The sequence below is a fragment of the Monodelphis domestica genome, chromosome 2, assembly GCF_027887165.1.
Source record: "Monodelphis domestica isolate mMonDom1 chromosome 2, mMonDom1.pri, whole genome shotgun sequence".
Taxonomy (NCBI): domain Eukaryota; kingdom Metazoa; phylum Chordata; class Mammalia; order Didelphimorphia; family Didelphidae; genus Monodelphis; species Monodelphis domestica.
The window spans coordinates 433,514,098-433,533,789 of NC_077228.1; positions in this window are offsets into that span (position 1 = coordinate 433,514,098).

Below are 19,692 nucleotides of genomic sequence, written 5' to 3' on the forward strand. Positions count from 1 at the left end.
TCTGAGTTGGTCTATCACATCTCAGGAACCAATCAAAGTCTATCTGCCCTGGACCCATAACCCTTAGTTCCAGGCCATGTTCTTAGGGCTCTTACCCTGTGAACTCTGTTTGTGGCATTCCAACCACACTAATGGGATGGATTGGATGAGAAGAAAGCTCATAATCTGAGGGGGGAAGGGTTCCCTTTACAAAATCTTTAAATGCTTGATAGAATTCACTTATGAATCAATCTGTCCCTGCTGATTTTTTCTTAGGGAATTTTCTTGATGGTTTGTTCACTTTCATTTTCTAATGTGGGATTATTTAAGTTTTTTATTTCATCTTCTGTTAATATAGGCAATTTATATTTTTGTAAATATTTGTCCACTTCACCTAGATTGTGCTATTTATTGTCATATAATTGGTCAAAATAGCTCTTAAAATTACCTTAATTTCCTTTAAATTATAGGTGAGATCACCCTTTTAATTCATGATACTGTTAATTTGGTCCTCTTCTTTCTTTTTCTTAATTAGATTAACTAATACTTTGTGTTTTTATTTGTTTTATTTTTCAAAATACCAGCTCCCCATCTCATTTATTAATTCAATTGTTCTTTTACTTTCAATTTTATTAATTTCTCCTTTGATTTTTAGAATTTCCAATTTGGTCTTTACCTAAGGGTTTTTAAATTGTTCTTTATCTAGTTTTTTTAGTTGCATGCCCAATTAGTTAATCTCCTCTTTCTCTTTTTTTGTTAATATGGGCTCTCAGGGATATACATTTTATCCAAGTACTTTTTTGTTGTATCCCATCAATTTTGATATGTTATTTTATCATTTTAAATCTCTTCAATCAAATTGGTAATTGTTTCTGTGATTTGTTCTTTAACTCACCAGTTTTGGAGAATAAGATTATTTAATTTTCAGTTTATTTTAAATTTGCCTTCCATGCCTTCCATAATTTTATCAAATTATTACCTGAAGAAGTTGCATATATTATTTCTGATTTTCTGCATTTGTTTGTTTTTATGCTCTAGCACATGATCAATTGTTGTAAATGCACCATGTACTACTGAAAAGAAGGTATATTCCCTTTTATCCCTATTTATTTTTTCCCATATATCCATTAACCCTAATTTTTCTAAGATTTCTTTCATATCTCTTATTTATTTTTTGGTTTGATTTATCTAGATCTGATAGAGGAAAGTTGAGGTCTCCCACTAGTATAGTTTTGCTATCTATTTTCTCCTTAAGCTCCAACAGTTTCTCCTTTTAAAATATGGATGCTATACCTTTTGGTGCATACATATTGAGTACTGATATTTTTTCACTGTTTATACTGCCTTTCTTAGTATGTAATTACTTTCCTTATCTCTTTTTAGCAGATATATTTTTACTTTGGCTTTGTGCAACTCTTGCCTTCTTTTTCTCAGTCAATGCCCAATAAATTCTGCTCCAGCTTCTTACCTTTACTCTGTGTGTGTGTCTTTCTGCCTCATGTGTATTTCTTGTATCCAACATATGGTAGGATTTTGGTTTTTAATAAACATTGCTATTTGCTTCTATTTTATGGGTGAATTCATCCCATTCACATTCAGAGTTATGATTACCACCTGTGTATTCCCCATAATTTTGATTTACTCATTTAATCCTGTCCTTTCTTCTTTCACTATTTCCTTCCACACAATGTTTTGTTTTTAATCAGTCCCCCCCCTTTGCCCCACCCTAATCTTACTTTCCTTTTGACCTCCTCCCTTATTATTCCCCTCCTATTTCTCTTTTAGGTCTATTAATAGTGCCCCCCCCCACCTTTACCTCCCTTTTAATACTCCCTGCCCCTCATTTCCTCTTCTTTATTCCCTTTCAACTTCTCTATATGGTAAGATAGAATTCTATATCCCAATAGATCTGCTCTTCTTTCCTCTGAGAACTGATTCCATTGAGAGTAAGGTTTAAGTATCAACTGTCACCACTCTCTTATTTCTCTTCTTATAATGGTATTCTTCCCCCTACCCCTATTTATATGGTAATCTATCCTATTTTACCTCTTCCTTTGAGTTTCTTTTAATACCATCCTCTTTTTTGTCCCCACCCATTTTTTCATATCATCTTAAACAGCTTAACACCACAACCTCTGCCTACAAATATTTCTTATATGTACTATAATAATGAAAACCATTTTAAAATTTACAGATATCATTTTTCCATATAGGAATATAATGATTTTGACTTTATTGAAGCCCTTAAATCCCACCTCCCTACCTCATCTTGTTTACCTTTTTATTGTTCTCTTGAATTTTGTATTTGGACATCACATTTTCTGTTTAGCTCTGTTTTTTTCTTTAGGAATACTTGAAAATATCCTATTTTTATTAAATGCTCATACCTTCCCTTGAAAGTATATAGTCATTTTTGATGGATAGGTGATTCTTGGTTGTAGATCTAATTCTCTTGCCTTCCCAAGTATCATATTCCAAGCCTTTAGTGTGGATACTGCCAGATCCTGTAATATCCTCATTGGGGCTCCTTGATATCTGAATTTTCTCTTTCTGGCAGCTTGCAATATTTTCTCCTTGGCCTGGAAGCTCTTGAATTTGGCTATAATATGCCTTGGAGTTATCTTTTGGGAATTTAATATAGGGGGTGATCTATGCATTCTTTCAGCATCTGTTTTGCCCTCCTGTTCAAGAATATCAAGGCAGTTTTCTTGGGAAATTTCTTGTAATATATCAAGGCATTTTTTTTGTTCCAGGCTTTCAGTTAGTCTAGTAATTCTTGATTTGTCTCTCCTAGATCTGTTTTCTAGGTCAAGTTTCTTTTCAATGTTTCCTTCTATCTTTCCCTTCTTTTGATTTTGTTTTATTAGTTCTTGCTGTCTTTTGAGATTATTAGCTTCTACTTGCCCAATTCTAGTCTTTAAAGATTGATTTTTCATCTATGATCTTTTGATTTACCTTTTTGGTTTGGTCTGTCCTGCTTTTCATGGCTATCAGAAGGTCAATTCTGGCTTCCAATTTGATTATTACTTCATTTGATTTCTGTGCCTCTTTTTTCCATATGGGAAATTTTGTCTTTTAAGCTGTTATTTTCTTTTTTGTATTACTTTCATTTCTTTTTCCCACTTTTCTTCCCATTTTTCTTCTATATTTCTTACTTGGTTGTTGAACTTCTTTTTGAGTTACTCTAGAGCTTGTGACCAATTTCCATTGTTTTTGGGAAGTTTTGTTGTTTTGCTTGTTTATCACTCTCTGTTGATGCTTCTGTATTTTATTTTTTTCTTCATAGAACTTTCTAGGGTCAAGAGACTTTTTTTCTGTTTCTTATTACTTTTTCCACTAGAGGAGTGGGATTCCTGCATGTTGGTTATCATTGCTTTCTTAGCTTCTGTCTTGCAGGACTTTGCCTTGGTATTATCTTCCCTTCTCTGTCAGAAACCTGAGTGAGGGCAGGTAGATCTATGATGCTCTTTATGTAGGGAGAGCTTTAAGGTGTTTTGCCCTGAGGCTATCTTCCTCAGCTACTGTTTCTTGGACACAGCTGCATTGTGTGTATTGCCCTGAGGCTATTTTTTCCAACCCCTGCTGCCTCAGATGTGGCCAGTCCCATTGCTGCCTAAGCTCTGTGTTTTTCAGTCTTGAGTTTCACTGCTTAGGCTAGGCACTTCCCTGAGGGGTAAGTATATCATGCTTTCAGTTAGCCCAGGAGGAGTTGGAGACTGGCCTGGCTCTCACTTTAACCAGTGTGGTAGGTTGTGTGGTGGAGGGGTGGTCAGCTTGCACTTTGATTAGTACAGTTTTGCCCCCTTATAGCATGGGAATTAGCACTCACTTGCAAACTCTTATGCTGTTTCCAGTGGGAGAGCTCCTTTACTTGTCTGGTTTTGATTTCTGTCCTTTTGAGGTGCTGCGTAATGATTGGTTGGAAGGAGATTCAGAAGGCTTCTGCTACTATGCCGCCATCTTGGATTTGCCTTTTGTAATAACTTTTGTAAGTCCCCGAAATAGTAGAAATAGACAATCCATGTGAATTCAGACCATTGTGCTCCAGGCTAAAATATAAATAATAGTTATTATTTTAGTATGAACAATGAGATTGAATATACCTCACTATTAAAAAAAATCTTGGATTAATACTGTGTGATGCAATGATTCAAAGGTCTGGATTTAAATAGATTTTATTTCAATTGTTGGTTTTAATGGCCACTTAGCTAAAAGAAAAACAATCCATAACAAAAATTGGTATATCCAAAGGGAAGATGTTTATCACTGGATATGCTAATCTAAATCATTAAAATGATTTTTCAATTCCATCTACAAAGTAATGCAGAAGGTACATTTTTTTGGGGAAATTTACCTAGTAAATTTACATCTTTTGCTATATCTATCAGTTGTTCTTACAAATTAATTGTATTTCACTTTTACATTTTAAAAATATTTTCAAAATTCTCTAAAATTTCATTTGGGAGACTTTAGCCTAAAATTTTGTTACCATGTTTTCAAAGTCTGAAGCAATTAAGTATTATAGCAGAGCTGAACATTTTAGAAGAAAGCAAAGAAACCCTTAAATACATTGTTTATTTAAGACACCTTTTACCCCAAATTGAAATGCTAGAGCAATAAAGGTTAATGTAGGAATTGAAGACCTAATTTTTATTATCACTCCTCTGCAATAGCTACTCTGGTAGAAACAAACTGACTCCTACATAGGAAGTGTGAAAGAATTCAGTAGCCATCTATTTGGAGTGCCATTGTGAACTCTCCGTGTCTGTTCCCTTGGGCATTGTTACCCTTCTCTGAAACTTCTTAGCAAATACAGCTTTTTTGAAGTAAAGTGTCTAGACCTAGTCTAGTCTATTAGTCCAGATGCAATGACTATAGTTTTATGTCAAGACAAGATAATGTTTTGTGAACCTTGACCTCAAATTGCTCACCAGGAGAAAAGAGGGAGTAGCATTAGGTGATGTTTAAGGTCCTTTCCAGTTCTAACATTCTATGTTTTGCAATTTTCTGGTTGCAGATGTTTGATGGTAGGGATTTCTTGGAAATAAGTCCATAGTGATTCCTCACTCCTTTTCCTGGCTTATCATAGATAGTTCATAACATCATTCAAGTATAATTTGTTTCCTTTATGTTCCATGTTGACTTCTGTTTATTCATATAGGCTCATGGAATCATTCTTCACTAGGCCATCATATAAATTTTGCATTCTTAATTAGGTAGAAGACTATCTAAATAGACTGTAGGATTTTGTTGTGGAAAACTTCTTTTATAGAGCTTTCAATCAGATGGGAGTCATTACTATTTTCTATGTTTCTCATTATTTAAGCAGTTTCCCCCCCAAATAACTGTTTATCAATCGTAATTATGTTCATAGAATCAGAAATCTGTCAGTCATTCAGTAAGCATTTAAACACCTATTATGTGCCAAGCACTGTTGTGCTAAACTTTGGTATCTAAAGATTGTCCATTTGTTTTGGGGTCTCCTTATACAAATACCCTGGGACCGTGGTGTTTCCTTCTTCTCTTTGGGCCATATGATTCATTGATGTACATGTTTTGATGGAGGGACTATGAGATTATGTATCTATATGAGCTTCACATTTGGCATTTAAAATCTCTTTTCTTTTCCATTGATTCTATTTGTTTCAGTTCTGGTTGACACTTTCTCCCTGTCTCTGCTTTCTCTTTTTAAAAGCCAAATCTAAGATTGGAACTCAGGTTATGAAATGGTCAATCATCTTTTAAAAAATGGTGTTAAAGGGATAAAGTGAGGAATTTTAGGGCCAGCCAAAATCACAAATTATCAAAAAATCAGGTTTTGTGAAGCATTAAATCTTGTTAAGAAAAGAAAAAGATAATCAAAAGGGACCTTAACCAGGCTCTCTTAGCTATAAATTCTTTATATTCCTACTTTTAATATTACATTATCCAAAATATCTGATTCAAAACCTTTCTTCTCAGGTCAATTTTATTAACTACTCTATTGCAATAGTATATTAATTGGCTACTCTCATGCAAGATGGAGTGGATGAAGGAAAATAGTGTATAATATGCCTGGGAAGGCAGATTGTAAAGGGCATTAAAGACCAAGCAGAAGAGTTTGTATTTTATTCTAGATGAAAGTGGGAATTTTGGAGCTACTTGAGCATGCCTAGCACAGTGTTTGGCATCTAATAAGTACTTAAATTTTTAGAGATTCATTTTCTGACTGTCTTCCTGACTGGTCGGACTTATGTTTTACCGATATCCCTTTGTTAGCTGTATGAAATATGGACTCTAGGGGAGAAGAATCAGAGAAACAAGTTATAATTAGTATTATAGTAGTTCAAATAAAAGGTGATGAGGGTGAAAGATATTAAAAGGGCTTTTTGAGGTCAACAGCATTAGCAAAACCTGAATATTTTATAGTCATGGAAATAAGTGTTTGGATAGTTATCCTTTTCAGGTTTATTTCCCACTCCATTCCTTCATGCTGTATTAATGCTTTAGCCTGTGGAGGAAATAAATATTTTCCCTTTCAGGCAGATTACCTGCTGTTTTTACTCTTTGGGTCTAGCACAGACCTTATTTTCCCAAGAAATCTTTCTCTGAAAGAGGAGAATGTGTTTTTTGATCCATGTTCCATTTATATTTAACGAATACATTCTCTTTGAAACTTACATGTGTATTAGACAATCCATATGTTTCTACATTTTAATTTATAACATTAACATGCATAAACATACATAAAACATTCATAAAAAATGAAAGGTTCTATACTAAAGACTGAGGGGGATATGAAGTCATGACTTGCCCTAAAGGAACTTACAGTCTTCACATATATGTTAATTTAATTTAATACATTAACTTAACACATATGTATTTTAGTAATATTATCTATATGTTAATTGGCCCTATTCAAACTAGGTTTTAGATTCTTTGAGTAAAATTCTCAACTCATGGGAATTGGTGCTATTCTTTTAATGCTAGGATAAGATGTTGGACCCAATGGACTGAGGAAAAGGAGAAAAAAGTGAAAAAATATTTCTTTTCAACAAGATTACAGAATAATAAAATCTCAGAATTGAAAGGGACAAGGGAGTCTATAAATTCAAACCATGTAGAAATAATAATTTATTCTAAAATATTCTCAACAATTACCTATCCATCATTAACTTCAAGACTCCCTATGAAGAGAGACTCACTCCCACAAAGGCTAACTTATTCTACTTTCAGTCAACTTTAATTGTTATGAAGTTATTTTCTTCTCCTAATTTAAAACTAAATCTTCCTTTCTTCACTCTCTACTCCTGTTTATAATTTTCTTTTCTGGGCCCAAGCAGAACAAACATAGTCCTTTTACCCTACATTATAGCCTTCCCAGAGAATCTAAATCCCCATCTGTCTCAAAGGTGGCAGCTTGAATTCTATGATGTTTTCTCAAACTCTTACTAACTCTATCCATCATGTAGATGCATAGCATTGAGTAATCAATCTTCACTAATAAGGACAATTTTATGCAAATGATTTGCAGCATATGTTACATAACTTTGGGAGGAGGTAGATAACACTAGCAGAAGGGGTATCATTGAAGGTTTCTCAAAGGCTGTGTCATCTGAACTATGCATTGAAAGATTATAAATATTCTGGATAAGAAAGGAGCACTCGAAGCTAATGACTGCGTTCCCTGAAGTCTTCTCTGCTTCAGATTAAACATCACTTATCCTTTTATGGATCTCTATTTTTCTTAACATTCTGATTGATTTCCTATGATCACATTCTATTTTGTTGATATCTTTCCTATTGGACTACACTAAGAAAAAGCATAGTGTCCAGAAGGAAGGTAGTAATAGGCCTTCTATACTCTACTGTAGTTTTCCTTTCAAAGAGCTCTTTTGCTTGATACCTCAAAAAGTCAAGATGCCTTCACCTCTTACTTTAGAATGGTGACCAACGTATACTTTATAGAATTCATATTATCAGAAATTTAGAAGTATCTTCTTTGCTGGTTGTTGTAAAGTGCTATTTTCTTTTTCTTACTTACAGTATGAACTATAGTCCTTTACTCTTTTTTTGAACATTTTTGTAGCTCATAAAGAGATGTTACCTGGAGCAACCAAATCATTATTATTTTAATTGAGTGATTAATGAATAAATAACAGTTAAAATAAAATTGATTAATCTCTCCTTGCTATTAGGTCCTGGATATACATACACACACACACACACACACACACACACACACACACACACACACACATATATATATATAATTTATATGTTAAATATAAAAAGGTAGTTTTAAAAGTGCTTTATTTGTGCTTTCTTCCTTGTCTGTCCTTTGTCACTCTATCTGTGTATCTGTCTCTCTCCCTTTAACATTTCTTCTTTCACTGACTTGGTATACATATTTTCTGGGCCTGGTGACTTGAACTTATTGTAGGTCAACTATTTGCTCTCATGTTACTTTCTAATCTATCTTCTATAGAAAATTTGCCAAATACTAATTGAAACTTTACTAAGAACCTTAGAAGATCTATGAAAACGTGAAGTTCTACATAGCCACCAATGGGAGGTTGATTGCCATGCCCTAGTAAAAGCATAAAGGAAATATTTTTGTTGGATTCTTTTTCTTCCCCAGCTGTTTTCCTTTTTTTTTTTGTGGTTCAGTTCAATCAAATAGAAGAAACATAGCTAAGATGTTTTCTCTCCTCCTTGATAATGTCTCCAAATGCCAAAAAAACTTTTAAATATTTATCATCTATCTACTTTCTTGAAACAGTAATTTTGAGGTTTGATTTGTGTGTGTGTGTGTGTGTGTGTGTGTGTGTGTGTGTGTGTGTGTGTAATGGGTTCTAGGCACCTTAGGTGCTCTATTTTTTTTTTCTTTATTTACATTACTAACAAATGAAATAGTCTTCAGAGTTAAATTTGGGAGTATTTAAAATGAGAATCTCTCTTTTCAGCCTTCATGGATTCCAGAGAAAGGCTGCAATAGGGTTTTGTCACAAAAAACAACTCCTTAAATATTTTATAAAGGATATTATGCTTTAAGATTGTCAAATAAATGATCAGAGAATATGAACAGTTTAAAAATGAAGAAATCAAAGCTATCAATAATCATATGAAAAATGATCAAATTAACAATCCTGGCCAGTGTGATAGTAAAGGAAAGTGATAAATATTGGAAAAGATGTGGCAAAATTAGTCACTAATGCATTTTTAGTGGAATTGTGAACTGATCCAACCATTCTGGATGGCAATTTGGAACTATGCCCAAAGGAATGTAAAGTGGTGCATATCTTTTGATTCATTAATGCCACTACTAAACCTGTATCCCAAAGAGATTTTCTTAAAAGGGGAAAGTACTACTTGTCCAAAAATATTAATAGCATCTTTACAAAAAGTAAAATTATCAGAGAATTTTTATATCATTTAATTATTTGCATGTCAAATGAATATTGCTAATCCTCTTAAAATAGTTATTACATTGATTTTAATTATGAAGCTTTCAAGGCTATTTTTAGCAGGTAGTTTGGAAGATGGACATAACCTATTTACATGGAGCAGGAGACATTTCTGAATAATTAGAAAACTATAATATCATAAATTTTGTATCATCACACAAAAGATGTTCTAGGTCAATTCTATTCTGAAGAACTCAGTAAATAATAATCCCTGTTGTTTATGTTTGCCCATTTCTAGAAAATTTATTTAGGGATTTTGATTCATTTTTAGCTCTTTTCTAGAAACCTCTGGTCCCCTTGAAAGCATTTACAAAAATAGCACACAAAGCACATTAATTAAATATAGAAAAATATAGAAGGGAATCAGACTCAATTCTTTAAGGGATGTGTGTATATACTCACATATACATACATACATACATTTATATATATTATGTTTACTCACATAAACATATTTACATATATATTTGTGCATGTATATATGATCTCCAATTGATGCCACCTTTCCAATAGATCCATATAGTTAATTGAGACCTCTTTTACTACCTTAGGTTTCAGGTACTATTATGTATAGAAGAATTTGAGTTTGCTAGGTAGAAAAAAATGACAAATTTCTAAAAAAGCCCTGTTTCCCCTAAGAAACTGTATAATCATTCCAGACATAACTAAACAGGCAAAGAGGCAAAGAGCTCAAATGGAAAAAAAAATGCTTACTAGGAATTCAATACCTATCCTCTAGACTTCATAGTCCACATGACTCACAGTACCAATATAGGTAAAGGTCCAGCTTGCTTCTAAATAATAACAATAACAATAATAACTAACACTTACATAGCACCTATTATGTGCCAGATACTGTGCTAAACACATTACAATTATTACCTTATTTGAGCCTCACAACAACTCTGAGAGATAAGTGCTATTATTATCTCCACTTTATAGATGAGGAACCTGAGGCAAACAATAGTTAAGTAACTTGTCTGAGACTGGTTTATCTACATTCTTGTTACACTTTCCCATGGACCTTTCTCATGGACAATTGTTTGTAATGCCTGTGTTTTTCACCTTTAAAGATGTACCAGTTTGCAATAAACTCAAACCCATTGCCATCAGCATTGCTTCCCTTCTGACCCCACACTGTGACTATGACTGTAATTCTTATCTTTTCCCTTGCCCTTATCTTCATGTGAGGTCCTTCTTACTTCTACCTTTGTATTTCCTCTTTTTATTTTCCTCATTCCTTACCTGCAGAACTCTGGTTCAGGTCCTGCTCCTCCCTTGGGGCTTTTACAGATTTGAACTCAGTTCTTCCTGATTCCAAGCCCAGTGCCCTATTCACTGTTACCTGATTGCCTTATTATGTCAGTTATCATATATCACAGTTTTATGACTTATTGGTCTTTAGTCTCACTTAAAGAATTCCCATTTTTAACTAGGAACTCCTTAGCATGCTCTAGAACCTCTTCTTCTTGATCTAAGAAATTTTCCATCACTGTTAATTCTGTTTCAGGGCTTCCAGTTTGCATTCATGAAGTTTCGAACTTAATCAGGAATTTATAGACCAAATATAGACCAAATCAGGTCTAAATTCTTATCTTTGGCTTAGAGCTTAACTGCTTAGTTTCCTGCTTTTACTCTGCTTCATAAATCAGCTTTCCCTTTCTTAGGAAAGTCTTATGGTTCTTCCAATGAAAGGGGAGGGCCAATATGCTTCTGGACAAGTTAACTATTTTCCATGTCATCTATTATTCTGAGTCTACCATGTACAAAAAAAAAATCTCCTCAGAGAGCGCTCCTTTTCTTCTTTTAGAAATTCATGTCAATTGGTTAGAATGACATTTCACTATCTCACAGAGTAGTCAGTTTCTCCCCTTCCCTGCACTATTTTCAGTAACTTTTACTGTATATTTGATTCTAATAAAACAACACTTACACCTATTCCTATTGGTCTTTCTGATCTTTGTTACTTCCTCCTGATGATTCATTGAGATATGGAAATAATCTTGGATTCTTGAGAAATATCAAGAAAACATTATTCTATAAAATTATTTTAAAATTGCAACAAATTACTTTAACGAAACAAATATAATACTTGATATCCACCAAAGGGACCAGCAAAGCAGATAAAGAGAATTATAGACATATCTAGTTAATATTGATACAAAATTTAAAAATAAAATGAATACAATGAGTCTATAGAAATATAAAAAGAAAATAATTCACTCAGCAAAAGGGATCATACCACAGAAGCAAGAATCATTTGACTTTAAGAAAACCAGTTGACATTATAATTAAATCCATACTCATGTATGGAAAGACTTGAATTTAAACCCTGCCTTTGACATGCACTAGATGTATAATGCTGAGCAAGTGATTTAACCTCTTAGTGTCCCACGAAACTCTCCAAGATTGTAAATTGTTTTAAGGAGGTGCTGATTTTTATTAAAGAAATTTTATCTTCATCACATAAACAAAGATTCCCAAAGTTCCCTGATAAGACTGTATTGGAAACCATGAAAACAACTTGGCAGAAGTTATATATAGACATGGAGCTTGTATCATATATTATAATTAATTCAAAATGGATATGTTGCCTAAAACAGAAAGTCATATATTATCATTAGCAATAAGAACAACAGCATAGGGGAGAATGAGATCAGGTATTTTCCCAAGCTTTAGCTAGTCTTAATTCTCCAATACTATGAGATCTTGGTCAAATCACTTAACCTATTTTCACACAAATTTCTGTTTTACTTGACAATACTACTATTTCTTCTGGATAGGGTCGTCATTCCAGTAACCTAGGTGCCCAGAAATCCATTTTAATTTTACCCTTTCCTGAATACTACTTTCTAATATGTATATTCATCTTTATATGTTGAAATTTAACCTCCTATAGGTCAGGAACTGGCTCTCTTGTATTTTCTTCCCTACTGTTTAGTACAGTGTATAACACCTAGTAAGTGCTTTTCTAGTAGTAAATAATTTTCATTTCCTTCATTAATGCACACCAGGATTAGCAGAGATCATAAAATATGACCTTGACAATACCAATTATGCAAAAGGCTTTTGAATAAATAAAACCAGTGAAGGCATAATTTCAAAAGGAACTGAAAAGGAGAAAAAACCTTCATTTCACATATCCCTGTTAGAAATCTGATATAAAAATGTGGGTAATTTTGCTAAATGCAATACCAAGAGTCATTTCCTGATAGATAAGTGGTCAAATAATATGAATAAATAATTTCAAAAGAACAATTGGAAATTATAAATGTCTACCTGAAAACATTCTCCAATCCATAGTCATATAACTAATGGTGATTGACTAATGCAAATTTTAAAATTCAGAGTATTATTTTACCTAGAGTTATGCTGATAAATGTTTACAACAGGCTTATCTGGGGGGAAAAACAACATATGACATACTTTTAAATATAATCTGCATTATTAAGAGTTCCTCTATAATATTCTGTAATCTAGAAATTGACAAAACAACAAATCAAGCCCTAATTTGTAATATTTGCTTAGTTTTGTGTGGTAAATGCTCATACTGAAAATTTAACAATTATCTCTCAAGGGTCAGTTCTGGCTGATTCCAGCACAACCTAATTTTACTTTGCAAAGGTTGACCAAGAAGGAAATAGTCAATGTTGAAGCAGTTGGGGCCAAACAGGCCTACCTTGCTCATTTATCACTTTGAAAGAGAGTCTTTCTGTATGATTAGAGGTAGGGCTAGAAGGATTGATTTTCCCAGAGATTCTAGAGATGCACTACAAAAAATTTTCTTCTCCCCTCTTTGGCCATTTAGTCAATTTTCACCGTCTAATAAAGCTAATATTAATAAAACTGCCTTTGAAGAAGCATAAAGAATAACATCTATCAAGACCTTAAATGGTCATAGGCTCCAGAGTGTAATTGGAGAGGGTTCCCTGTGCTCAGAGTGGGCACTATTTGTGACTTTTTAAAATTTTTTTGGCATAAAGGGAAGAATTGAATAGTATTAGCATTTTATGAAAATGGAAGCAGATTGGGAAAAAAAAAACTATTGAGACTCTTCTCTTCCATGAAACCTAGAAAAAAATTCTAATTTCATTCTAAAGAAATAGATATTTTCTTGATACCATTGAAGATACAACCTTACTCTCTTTGATTTGTCTTTGTATCTAGCATCAGCCACATTGCAATCCTTTTCCAAAGAGTGTTTACTGCTCTGCCACATTTTAATATACATCTTTATTTTGTTGTTATTTTACATCTTCATTTTATGAAATCTTGATCTGAGTATTATTTTCCTCATTTTTTCAGAGCATTTTCCAAAAAAAGTATCAAATAATCTTCTAATTCCACTGATTTATTATTCTAATTTGGAAAATAAAATTATTCAACCATCAAGTCCTTTATAGGCTTCTCATTTCTTATGGTGTTTTTGTAAGTCAAATTATAAGGAATTTCTGATCAGCCTATGTTAACACAGGAACATATCCTATTTCCCCTTTGGAATTTAATCTCATTGAAATAATGTGAACTCAGGACTTCAGAATATTAAATTTTAAACACTACAATATTTTCTCTCCAAATGTCCAGGATGCATTATGGTAAATAATTAGTTTTCCATTCTCATGTCACATTAATTAATGACATTTTGGTATTATGGAATATCATAATTGACTGCTTTCTGGGGAATAAATGTTTTAAGGGCTTCATAATTCATACACACCTATATATCTGTGAGGATTCATGAAGTGCTATCTTCAAAATTATTCATCAGGAAAAAGGAATCCACTCTTAGTGTTCATGCTGGATTTACCCAATATAGATATTTCTCTATGAATATTGAATTGTGAATAATATCTTGAGCAATAATAATAGTAATACTAAGTTTACTGGAGTTCTGTCAGCATGGTGGCACAAAGATAAAATTTTTTCCATGATATAGCATAATAGGGAGGCTAAAGTGGATTATTTGGAGCAGAGGATGGGCAAATAATGGATAGAAGTTACCTAAAAGGCTATTTAGTACAACCTCTTCATTCTATAGATGAAGAGCCTGAGTCAGAGAGTATAAGTGGCTTTAACAAGGCCACATGTCTAGTTAGTATTTGAGGGGGAATCTGAATCTAGTTCTTCATAAATCTAAACCCAGTCCCCTAGTCTGACACTTAACACCTGGGTACTCTTGGACAAATTACATTACCTTTCTAGACATCTTTTTCTGTATCTTTTAAATGAGGGAGCTATTTGATGACCTCTAAGGGCTTTGCCAGCTCCAAATTATTAACTTAATGGTTCTGAGTGGTTCAAAGATCTATGATTTTTCCTCCTCTCTCACCTCTATGCCAAAATAATGTCTTCCTAATGCCTATGTCTGACTATGACACATAAATACTTACAAATTTTCAGTGGCTTCCCTTTGCTTACAGGATAAAATACAAACTTCTTAATATGGTAGTTAAAGCTTTTCACAATTTGGGATCTTTCTCTTTAGCTATCTTATACATTTCTCCCCTTTATAAACTATTTTTATATTTTATAATATATATATATATAATATATAATATAAAAACCTATTTTATAACCAGGAAAGTAGTAGTAATTCCTTGATATAGTTTGGCAGATGCATATTCATAGCCTTTCCTCTTGTGCTGGGAAGGTACTTTTGCATCCCTGCCTGTTAATGACCTATTCTTTGACAAGACAAATCTTAAACATTATCTTTTCCCAAAAGACTTTGCATAAAAATGATCTGTCACTCCTTTTATTTCTTAAAGAATTTTGTTTAGACCTTTCTTTTGCTTTTAGCACATGCTGTTATATGTAGTTAAGCCAGATAAATGGCATAGTTAGTATTGTATGAGACTTGGATCTAGGGAGATGAGTTCAAATTCTACTTAAGATATTTGTTAGCTATGTGATCCTGGGCAAATCACTTAAGTCTTTCTCAATTTCAGTTTAATCATATATAAAATGGAGATAATAACATACTTCACAGAGAGAAAGAACTCTCTACTGTCTACTTTCTCTTACAGGGGCCTTTGGGTTAGGGGGTATTGAGCAGGTGTGAGTTTCTTTAAAAATCTTTCAGAATAATGAAAAGTCCAGCCCATTATAATTATTGATAGGATTGCTATAAGGATCAAATGAGACTAGTATATATAAAGTACTTTACAAAATTTAAAAGTGCAAGCTCTACAGGTGCTAGATGGCATGGTAGTCTCTTGGTGACTGATAATGACAATTGTCTGTGCGTTTTCATCCACGGTGTGTGCTAGATATTGAAATTATTAAATACTTTATCTCTTTTATTATACTATAAGATCTTTTAACAGGAGGATAGTTTTCCAACTCTGTATTTGTGCTTGTGCGTGTGTGTATGCGTATGTGTGTATGTGTGCGCGTGTGTGTATTGACTAGCACTGCACCTCACACATGCTTATTTGGTTCCTATAAAGGGGTCTATGATTTCATTGCTCTGAGTACTTCCTCCAATAATTCATACTGCAACCTCTCTGATCCTCATCCTTAGTCATGTCTTTCCATGAAATTTCTGCCAAAAGACCCATTCAGATAGACTTTCTCCTCATGTTGTTAATTCCTATGGGAAACCGCTCAAACTTTCCCTCAGTTTGAGAAATTCCTCCAATTTTCATTACTTAACAGTTCTGCTTTCATTTCCATTTATACATGGCTTTAATAATGTCATGTCATAGTAGACATTTATAATAAGTGTTTATTGAAATTAATGATATTTGTGAGCGTTCTTTTTTATTTGAACTGAAAAACTGAGGTATTCTAATCTCCCATTCCTGCATTTTTATCTTTGTAGGTTTAAATTGAAATACATTCCAATTTTCATTTAATGGAGGATGAAAGCATTCTGATGCATTGAATGTGTTTTACTATTCTTTTCCCCTCCAGTGAAAAGTTCTTTGCCAGTAATGATGAAAACTTTATTTTTTAACTTGTACCACTGTTTCATTTGTCTGTTTTTCTTGCCTCCAGATGAGCACTGAAATGGAAAGGCTAAATCACAAAGTAATACCACTTTAAGCTAGAGCCTGACACTCACCTTTGTATCAAATGCTTTATTATTATGGTGACATTAAATTGGCATGTTGGTGAAGAGTCTTTGGGAGAAATAATTGCCACAAAGCTTTCTCAACCTTCTAATAGCTTAATGAAGACATTATATCTACGCTATGTGGTCGTCAATCAAACACCAACAATTCCAGTGTTTTCAGAAATAAAGCAGATTTAAAATGAACACTATATAAAAGCATGAGAGTTGGAGAGTGGCATTAATTATCATACACCAAATAAAGTCATGTGTTTCATTTTGGCTGAGAAAGTAGACAAAACAGAAAGTGAACTTATTAGCTGGATTAAAAAAAAAACATTTTAAAGTATCACTAAGTTGATACGACAATGGTCAATAGTAGTATTAATATGGCCCTTTTTTCCTCTTCACTCTTGAGACTCTCTCCTTCATAAATTCTGTGAACTTCATTCTCTTACTTATTTCCCTCACCATTTCCTGGCTTTTCTTGTCACTAAATTCTTTTCCTACCCTCTCTCTGTCTCTCTCTGTCTCTCTCTGTCTCTCTCTGTCTCTGTCTCTGTCTCTGTCTCTCTCTCTCTCTCTCTCTCTCTCTCTCTCTCTCTGGTTTGTGTACTGGATAGAGCTAATATTAGGTTTGAAATCAGAGAGACTCATATTCAGATCTGACCTTAGACACTAGCTGTATTACTCTGGGCAAGTCACTCAACTATTTCTCTAGTTCTTCATCTTATATAAATGATCTGGAGAGGGAAATGGCAAACTACTCCAGTATCTTTGTCAAGAAAGCCCCAAAATGAGAATTAGTAAGTGTTAGACAGGAGTGAAACCACTGAACAATAATAACAAATATAAGCATCATTTAAGGCTTTGTTTTCAACCCTTTTATCTTTTGACTCAGAAGTCTTTCATTTTTCATGTAGTATCTTTATTCACTTCAAAAACTTCATGTAGCTCTATGCAGCTGATTCTTGACCTACATTTTCAATAGTCTGCTGCATGTCTCTCCTGAATTTTCTTTAGGCATCTCAAATAAAATATTTTAGAAAAACTGAACTCAGTATCTTTCCCTATGATGTTTCCCCCTCTCCCAAAAGAAGCCTTTTTCTTCCAACTTTCATATTTCTTATGGGGACAGGATCATAGTATTCACTCTCTGATTCAAAAAAGGCAAAATTGTCTTTGACAATTTGATTTTCCTCACTATCCGTATGAAAAGAGTTTCCACATTGTATAAATTATACCTTTGCAGTTCACATCTATCCTATTTTCCACTTGGCTTTCATCCTAGTACCTCATTACCTATCACTTGCACTATATATATATATATATATATATATATATATATATATATATATATATATAAGTTTAGCTTTGTGTGCCTCAAATTCAGTTTCCCATTCTGCTCACCAATGCACTTTTGTAAGAGTAATTATCACAATGCCCTAGTTTGACTATGCTGCCCTTTGGCTCAAAAACCTTTAGCAACTCCATATTACTTAGTAAAAACTATACAAAATCTTTACTCAACTATTGAAAATATTATGCAATCTGACTCTAACCTATTGTTCTAGACTTATCACATACTTCTCTACATGAATGATACTCTTCTCTGATCAGACCTTTCTTTCTCACCTTCATTTCTTTGAGTATGCTATTTACCAAGCTTAATATTACTTTTATATATAAAAGTAATGTCTTTACCTCTTTAAATCACTTTTGCCCTTTAAGAACTAATTTAGTTGTAATTTCCTCTATGAATTCTTTATTGATTACACAGTTTTAAGTAAAAGCTTTCCAACTTTCTCATGTTATTCTGTTTGGATCTGCCATCTGCACTTACTATATATAATTTATATTTAATATATTTATATGCTTTTCTTATCTCACATCAGATTAAAAACAGGGCAGGATTTTTTTCATCTTTGTTTCCATAATGCTAAGTTTTATATTTAGGATAATAAGAACACAGGCTTAGAGGATAAAGGGAAATTAAAGACTAGATAGTCCCAACTCAGTTTACAGTTGAAGAAACTGAGAACTATCAAGATATAGTGATTTTTCTAGAATTACTGAGTACAAGAGCCAAGATTAAAATTCCAGAATTCTCATTCAAAGTTCCATTATTTTAAATATTTGTTTAATTCAATTGAATTTCAGAGGACTATTGATCACTAAGGCAACTTTAAAAGTGTTTTCCCGTGGTTGCCAGTTATAGACTTGACATAGACTTTTGAAATTTATGATTAAAAATCTTCTATATTTCCCAGTATATTCTTCTTCACTCACCCTCCTAGAGAAATGTATTTAAAAAAAAAGTAGAAAGGGGGCAGCTGGATGGCTCAGTGGATTGAGAGTAAGGCCCAGAGATGGGAGGTCCTGGGTTCAAATATGACCTCATACACTTCCTAGCTGTGTGACCCTGGGCAAGTCATGTAAAGATTAAAATTCCTAAAACTGAGGCAGGTAGAAATTAGTTTCTCTATGCAAGGAGTATTATATTTTTAGAGTTTTATTTAAGATAAGGAATTTAAGAAAATACAAGTAAGAAAAGCACATGTCTAGGTGGGTCAAGAGGCCCAATTCAACCTCACCTAAATCATGAAAAGACCTGTCTGCTCCAAAGCAGAAGTAGGAAAGAAAAATCCAGTAGCTTTTACAGCCAGGTTAAATAGAAATTTTAACCTCACCCAGGTGGAAATCTCAATGAGATTAGAGGGCATTCTGGGAGCTAGCAAGGACTCCTGGGGATTGGAGTCCGGAGTTCAAGGAAATAAGAAAATACAAAATAAGAAAAGCTGAATGGGCTGAATAGCCCATTCACAGCTACTTACAACTTGCATGCCAGTGTAAATTGTATTTTAATTTAAAATCTAAGAATTTTGATTTTTTGTTTGATCTCAAACAAAATTGTTTGAGATCAAACAAAAAATCAAAATTCTTAGATTTTAAATTAAAATACAATCTCCCCTGATGATCATTGGGAGACTAGTCTCCCCATTGATCATTAAACATAATCATCTTGTAATTCTAAATGCACTTCTAACTATAGATATACACAATATTTAATTTTCTAAGAGGAAATTAGAGTAGCGAGGGAGGAAATAGTAAAAGAAAGAAAGCAAAACCAATGTTTGCTAGGTACATTGACAGAAAGCCAAATTAGGGGCAATCCCTTTTGGCATAAATGTGAACATTTACAATAAACATTCA